At 36.7% G+C, this 7991-nt stretch overlaps 1 pseudogene; it reads left to right on the top strand.

Annotated features, from left to right (window-relative positions):
* The first annotated feature begins 274 nt into the window (after nucleotides 1-274).
* On the top strand, nucleotides 275-7991 carry LOC150006104 (methylthioribulose-1-phosphate dehydratase pseudogene; annotated as a pseudogene).

Here is a 7991-nt window from a genome sequence, read left to right as displayed (position 1 = left end):
CTTTTCTTCCTCCTCATCCCTTATTTCACTCTCCTTTCCAAAGTCAAGAAAAAAGGTCAAGGCAAGAAAGTGAATGTCAGTTTATCCATGTGCTTTGTACAGATATTGAGGCTTAGTTATACATTTTTAAAAGGCAAGAACTATGCTTTTTGGTCACTTTTTGCCTGTTTCTCAGCCCCTCCCATCAGGTTCCACCAACAGCGGTTCCTGAACACTGTGTTCCTTCAATGACTGGCTGGCCCCTTGTTCACATTTGAGGTCAGGAAGGTTAGCGATGGGCTGTAACTCAAAGTCGGTGAGATTCTGTGGGTCATGGTTATTTTTACCACCTGTTTCCCCTTACCATGAATCCTTAAAAATTAAATGGAAATTGGTTTGTTTCATTATTGAAATATTTAATGTAATTTTATATGGATTTAATTCTATTATTTCAAGAAAAATGATCAAGCATGGTTGATTGAAAGTAGTAAACAAGACTAAACTCACCACAACCTTCTCTTTCCTAGGAAGTTGGAGCAGGAGCTTGTTTTCATGATATAATTAGGTAGGGACTTCTGTGACTTAATTTAAAAGCCTGAATTATAATCACCTTTCTTTTTTTCAAAACAGTTTTCTCCTTGGCTACCCCTGGATGAACCTAGCTCAGCTTCTTCAAATTCAGTGATGTCAGGTCCGCAGGGAGCAAATTCCAAACTACAATTTTCATCAGCTGTTAGCTGGGGAGATCTTTTATCCTCAAGGTCTAAGTTCAGTTCCAAAGGGCGTGTTTTCTTTTCAACGTATGTGGTTATCCCTTATTAGCAGTAATGGGTGTTATGTGTGAACATGCAGAAGACTCTCTATATCCCTAAGATTTTTCCCAAGCATGAATTTTATGAGGCTAAAGTAAACACACTTTTGCTCTTTGGCTGCAGTATCCTCCGTGTTCAGATAAATGCTGATACCTGAATAAGAAGACTGTAGGTGATGAAAAGCCAACACACACAGCTTCTGCCTATGTCATCTAAATGACATGGTTTTAAAAACAGGTTCCTTTCTTCTCTGTTTAATTCTTGGCCTGGCAAGCCATTATACCTCTGTGAGAAAGGCAAGAAGGCATTTCTGAACAGTATTTTTTTCCTCCCAGTGTCATACGTGTCCCAGTGAGTGAGATATACCCAGTACTGCGTTAATGTCCTACTCTGAAATGCTTGCATCCTAGTCTTCCTTCAGTTGATTTAATCAGCATCAGAAACTCTGATATCATCAAGTGAAAAACAGGCATGAAAAAGAGTGACTGGAATATGAATAACAAGCTGTTTGAGATGAGACATAGTTCTAGAGGGCTGGCTACACGCACCTAAGAGGCGTGTACCAATGCCAAATAAGCCAAAATAAGAGGCAATCTTGTTTGGATAGCAATTAATAGGCCCCAGAGGGAAAAGGGGCAGATCAATAAAATAATCTCTCCTAATTTTCGTGTAACTCATGATTTAGAGAGGTTTCTAAAATGTGATGGTTTTAAGATCACCAGTCTGCCAAGGTCCTTAAAATGTATGTTTAATCTTGTTGCATATGTAGTTATCAATAGCAGCAGTGGCATTTAGCATATACTTGAACCCAGTAAGTTCTGCATAGGAAGGGCTTTACTGACACTTACAAATTCTTAAGAAAAAGAAAGTGAAAATACGATGATTAAGAGTAGTATTACGACTCTTTCATTTCTTCCGAAATGATGTTTAAGGACATGAACAACTCACCCCTTCTTTGCAGGTATTGACCTACAAAACACAAAAAGTCAATTTGTGCTTAACTTTTCATGACTGTTGGCCTCAATTCCTGGCTCAGGAGATGATATAAAGCAGTTCAACTGGTATTGTCTTGTTTGAGAGACCAAAATTAAAATTTCAGGAGTTATTTATGTTAACCCAGAAACAGGAAGGAACATGGTCTATCGGGAAAAAGTCATAAAGACAGTTTTCCAAATATGTGGATATTTTTAACATAGTACCAATATAAAAAAAAAGTGACTTTTTAAAAAGTTGTTTTAAATGTGTGGGTTTGTTTTCTTAAAATTTCTTTCTCTAGTTGCAACTTGACACTTTAGGTTTTATTCTCATCTTTCAGCTACTGGCATATTATAATCTAGGGATTCTAGTGGAAAACATTTGCAAGGCTCATTTTCAGAAATACATTGCAGTACCTTGAAGCTGAAACCTATCTCATAAGACCAAATTCAATCCTATTTTTCTATATTACAGTCAACATTTTTAAGCTGTTATTTTAAATATTACAACTCCAAAAGTATGACAGAAAAGTTATATGGGTGCTTTATAAACCAATATTACAGTTTATTATGGGAAGAAAAAGCTACCCAGTGATGGTAAATTCCACTTTTCATACTACCTATCACTGATAGTCAAGCAGCCTCTAGCATTTATTCTTGGCTAGGATAAGTGATTTTCTGGAAAATTAAATTTAGACAAATGTATGTATTCTGGTTCTTGACATATTCAATCTCCTTCTGTTTTATAAAAATCATAAATCAGACCTTGACTGTTCAAATGTTTAGATTTTGAAGGAGAAATAGCACTAGGTGTTTATTTACCAAATTTAATTAAATTGAAGTCACCACAGCTATTTTTGGCTCATTCCTAGGATTCTTCTAATCACAAATTACTTGGTTAAATGACTAAATGTGCTATATTAAGTGACTGTTTGAAAGAGTAAAGTTGTTTATACATTGTGTTGCCCATTATACAATACTCTATGCTAGTTACTGGTCAGTGTATAACTGAGAAGGGTACTGTGTTTTAGCTAATAAGTGCTCTTTATACACTAAATGGTTGGGATAGAGGAAGAGATTACAAAATAATCTCTGGATTACCTTAAAAATTAGTTATTGAAACAAAAAAAATCTGAAGTAAAACCACAATAAACAAATAAATCACTTATTTGAAAATGAGAACATCTTTTAGTTTTCTTGTTGCTTTTGGTCTTCATGGTTTTACTTAAATTCCATTTTCAATCCATTTAGAGGAACAGTTTGAATATAAGTCTCAAAGATTGAAGTGTTTGCATTACCAAAAATCATTTGTGATTGCAGGTCCTGGAAACAAATGGCTAATGTTTTCGAAAGTCTCAGTAGGACATACAAACCACTTCTGCCAGAGACGCGCGATACCAATCTAAAGAGAAGCAGAAATGTTTTTGTACATGAGGAATGATTCTCTTCTTAACTTGTAAACAAGTGAACTTCAATTCCAACCTCTGGGACTTTCTTTTCTGGCTAGGCTACGCCTTCCACATATCCCCAGTGTGAGTTGCTTGGTCTCGTGGAAACTTCATCTCCCTGCCTGATAAATGGGAGGAGGAATAATAATGTTCTTACCACAGGGGTGTTGGTAAAAAATAATTAGTATTTATAATGTGCTACATTAAGGTCCTCGGTAATTCATAATTTAGAATTTACATGGCACTTGATCATTGCTTACGGTTTTTAAAACAGTCGTTGGTTGTTCAACTCAGGCAAAAAAGTACAACAAATCTTTCTACTACAAACAATAGGATTAAGCTTAGGAACATTCTGGCTTTCCTAGGAACAATTATTCTCCTGAGGTGAAAATATGAGCATGTTACAAAAGCTTATTTCCTCAACTTTAGACTATGAATAGAGTCGCTTTCATTTATAGTTGATAAAAGCCAAAGGAAAAAAAGGATTTGTAAAAAACATTTTACTAGTTTATTCTGCCATCTTTGGTGGCGTTTTCAACTACTCACTACTGAAGGGCAATCAGTTCATCTGATGTCTCCTGCCTGCAATAATAGCATGGAGCACCTCCTTTGTAAAGCAACATTCTCAGGTCATAGATGAGAAAACGGAGCCTCAGTGAGCTTAAGTAATAGAGTAGAGATTTAAACCCATACCACTGAACATGTAATAAAACCCATGGGCTATTCAGTTATTAGGGGCCCGATTGCCTGCCGCCAGAAGCATAACTCTCAATACCAGAGTTTGGTGAAAAGAAAAAGAATTGTTTATTTAATGGTTATATAGGTTTAGATTATTTGTGGATTTCTGCCGTTAAGTCTTATTTTCTTTAAAACACCCACAAACACATAGTTCTGCCTCCCTGTACCAAAGCAGGCTAGTTATGGAAAAGTCAGAGATACAGTTTTCCTACTTTCCAGACACAGTTCAGTTTTACCGGCAGCTGCCAATCATCCGATCCTCATTGGGGAGGTTTTGCCTGTGTTGTGGTGCCCTCCAGCTCTTAATGCAGAACCATGTGGAGTTCCCAGCTTCCTTATAAACTTTATGGAGTTCTCCCTTTCCTTTCAAAGCCGCATGTGTTCTCCCCTAAAAATGTCTGCCGCTTATTTTTAAATCCCTGACTGCCCTGTGACCAGTGGACATGGTAGCCAATTCTGACCATTCACAGCACCCTACGAAGGCTCTGTGTGCTCTTTCTGCACCATTCCACGGTCCAAAACCCCTCCCATCTTCTTGGGGTCTTGGAAGAACCAAAGCCATTTGTGTAACAAAGACACTAGCCACTAGCCACAGGCGTGTGAAAGCATCTTAAAAGCTGTTTCCTTTCCCCATCGCCCAACCCGCAGGCTCTGGGGATTTTTGGAGACCCCCATTCTGTAACAAACACAGTCCATTGTCTTTCCACCCCCTCCAACAACCGCCTCCAAGAAGTTATACCTAGATCTGCTCTGCCCTGTACAGATAGGCATTTCTTCTCTTTGTTCCTATCCTCTCTCTGAACTTAAATATATATTTTAAAGATTTTATTTACTTATTTCTAGAGAGGGAAAGGGAGGGAGAAAGAGAGAGAAACATCAACATGTGGTTGCCTCTTGCACGCACCCAACTGAGGATCTGGCCTGCAACCCAGGGGATCTAGCCTGCAACCCAGTGTGCCCTGACTGAGAACTGAACCAGGGACCCTTTGGTTTGCAGGCTGGCATTCAATCCACTGAGCCACACCAGACAGGCCTGAACTTAAATATCAAAGTAAGATATTCTAATGAAACTACAGTCCCATCCCCAAATCATCAGTTAAAAGTTATTTTGAAGGATAGGTAGTTTAAAATCACTTTAAAAAGACACTTTCATAAAATTTTGTTCAAGGAACAAAAACTACATATATCCTTTCTTGAGAACTGACTTAGTTCAGTCAGTCTTAGTCATTTCTAATACCAAATTAAAGTGCATGTTATATTATCATAACATTTTAAACTTTGTATTAAGGTATACTATACATACAAAAATGAAGTATGCCTAATTTTGGAAATATCTAAGATTCATCCTACCTTCATCTTGTTATAGGACAAGGTGCCATTTCCCATTTCAGAAAAATGTACGTAAGTAATAATGAACTCTAATAATGTATAAATTAGTTCATATGCTTAAGGGTACCTTGAAAGGTTAATAAGCTCATTACTTAAATTAAGGTATTATTGTTGAAGTATTATTATAATTGTGATTACTATCTTAAATTACAATAATGTATTTTACATGCCTTTGGACAGTAGGCAAGATAAGATAAAGACAAAAATATTATAGGCACCTCTGCACACTATCTTTAAATAGTGCTCAATAACCCATACAATATATGAGCATGTATAAAATTTTGTTCATACAATTTACCTCTATATAAACTGGATAAGTCATCTTCATGGCTTATTATTGAAACAGTATAGCCTTAAAGTCCAGAAGTATCTAAGAATTTGAATAGCAATTTCGAGCAATCAGTTTTAAGTTGATATCCATCTTTGTTCTTTCATTTTGACTCATTTACTGACAATTAAAGGAATGGAGAGCCCTTATCAAACAAATATCACTGTTCTAAACCAGTAAATATCAGACTCCTAATTACGGAGGCTGATGATGCTCCTGGGCTGGGAACACATATTTATTGGAGAATTACCAGTGAGCATAGGTCTTTCGTTGTAGTTGGTTGCATTTCTCTTATCTCTAGATAGTAAATCATATCAGCTCTACCTTAATTCACGTACAAGAACATGGGCCACCAAATACCCTTCTCTGGGTTAAGACTCAAATTAAACAAAAACACAAGAGCCATTCCCCATACACCTTGAAAGATTGACATAGACTTAATGCCTATTCTCAGTGCCTGTTGTGACAGATAGGAGAACTGAGCAGCCCTCTGGGAATCACAACTCAGGTGTGCAACTCCCTTAGGATAATGGGGCTCTGGCACCATTAGCAGAAAACACACTGAGAAGATCCCCTGAGGGACTGAATTCAGCTTTTGTCTGCTTGGTGAAAAACAACTCTTCTTACAATTCCCCTAGAATTTTCCCGAGGGATAACACATAACACTAAACTGACCCATTTTGAAGAACAAGTTAGCTACAAGAGAAAGAAAACAATATCCCATAAATTTATTGACTGAAACCTCAGTAATTTGAGTTAACTTGATATATGAAGTTGGTTAATTATGCTATTATAGCACTAAAATCTGGCTATAAGACTTCACACACACACAAAAGAGCATATTTTTAGGGAGTATTAAATATAAGTGCATATATTTAAAATGTGATAAAAAACTTTCTAACTTAAGAGCTTCGTTGAAAGTAGCTTAAGTTCTTTATGAAATGTATTGTTGTCCAATACAATGATCTGTTTAAATCATTTGGTTTTCTTTTTTCTGTAGAGCTGAAATTTTTACACTGTCTCAGAGCCAAAACAAAAAAAAATATTTACATAAAAATATTTTTAAAGCTCTTCATTTTATAAACATTATATGGTCCTAAAACTTAAGCAAACAAAAAATAAACAACCAATAAAAAACGATGTTATAGGGTAAGAGGTCAGGGAATTAGAAGTGATCCATTGGCCATATAGCACATTCTCCTGCTAAATCAAACAGGAATTCCAGGCCGGCAGATAAAAAACTATTCTGATTTCCCTTTTAAATGCACATCCATACTGTAACAATTCCCATGGTGAGAAGGTGTTTTCATGCCAGTACCATGCTATTTTGATTACTATGTTCTTATAGTGTAGTTTGATATCAGGTAGTGTGATTCCTCCAACTTTGTTGTTCTTTCTCAAGATTGCTGTGACTACTTGAGGTCTTTTGTAGTTCCATGTAAATTTTTAGAATATTTATTCTAGTACTCTGAAAAAACGTCATTGGTATCTTGATAGGAATTGTGTTGAATCTATAGTTTGTTTTGGGGAGTATGCATATTTTTAATAATTCTTCCTATTCATGAATAGGGTATATGACAGCAGCGAATATCAAGTCCCCCTCTTCCAAACTTGACTTTTATTGTTATCAGATTTACTAAATTAAGGTTGGGTAACCATTGTTCTATGAAAAAATTGCTATGAGAGAAAGTGTTTTCAGGTATCTAAAATCAACGATAAAGAGGATTTCCGCGAGCAGAGCCTGCGAATATTGAAGGTCTCGGATGTCGGTCATACTGGCCAAGTTCTGCTCCGGAGCGAGACTAAGAACTTGTTTGTTTGTGATATCAATGAACAGGATAGGAGCGGACCTTCACCATATAATAATCTGGAAAAAAAAAAAAAGCCATTGTACTCCTCTTTTTATGAATGTTTACACTTTGAGAGTAGGCGCAGTGATTTATACACACCCTAAGGCTGCTGTCACGGCCACCCTTCTCTTTCCAGGATGGCAGTTAAAAATTACACATCAAGAGATGATAGAAGGAATAAAGAAATGTACCTTGGGAGGGTATTATAGATATGATGATATGTTGGTGGTACCCATTATTGAGAATACACCTGAGGAGAAAGAACTCAAAGAACCAAGGGCTCTCCTGAAATTAATGAATACCCAGACTCCTGTGCGGTACTAGTATGATGTCATGGAGCCTACGGCAAGAAACGTGGGAGAAGGCTAAAACCATGTGAATGTTAAGACTTCTTGTTTGATATTGCCATATTAATGAAGAAAGTAGGGCTGGGTCCCACACAGCTTCCAGCTGGAGAAAATGGGATTGGATAA

Source organism: Furipterus horrens, unplaced genomic scaffold, assembly GCF_987537825.1.
Source record: "Furipterus horrens unplaced genomic scaffold, mFurHor1.1.pri manual_scaffold_6, whole genome shotgun sequence".
In the NCBI taxonomy this organism is placed as follows: Eukaryota; Metazoa; Chordata; class Mammalia; order Chiroptera; family Furipteridae; genus Furipterus; species Furipterus horrens.
This window is presented reverse-complemented; position numbering and strand designations above follow the sequence as displayed.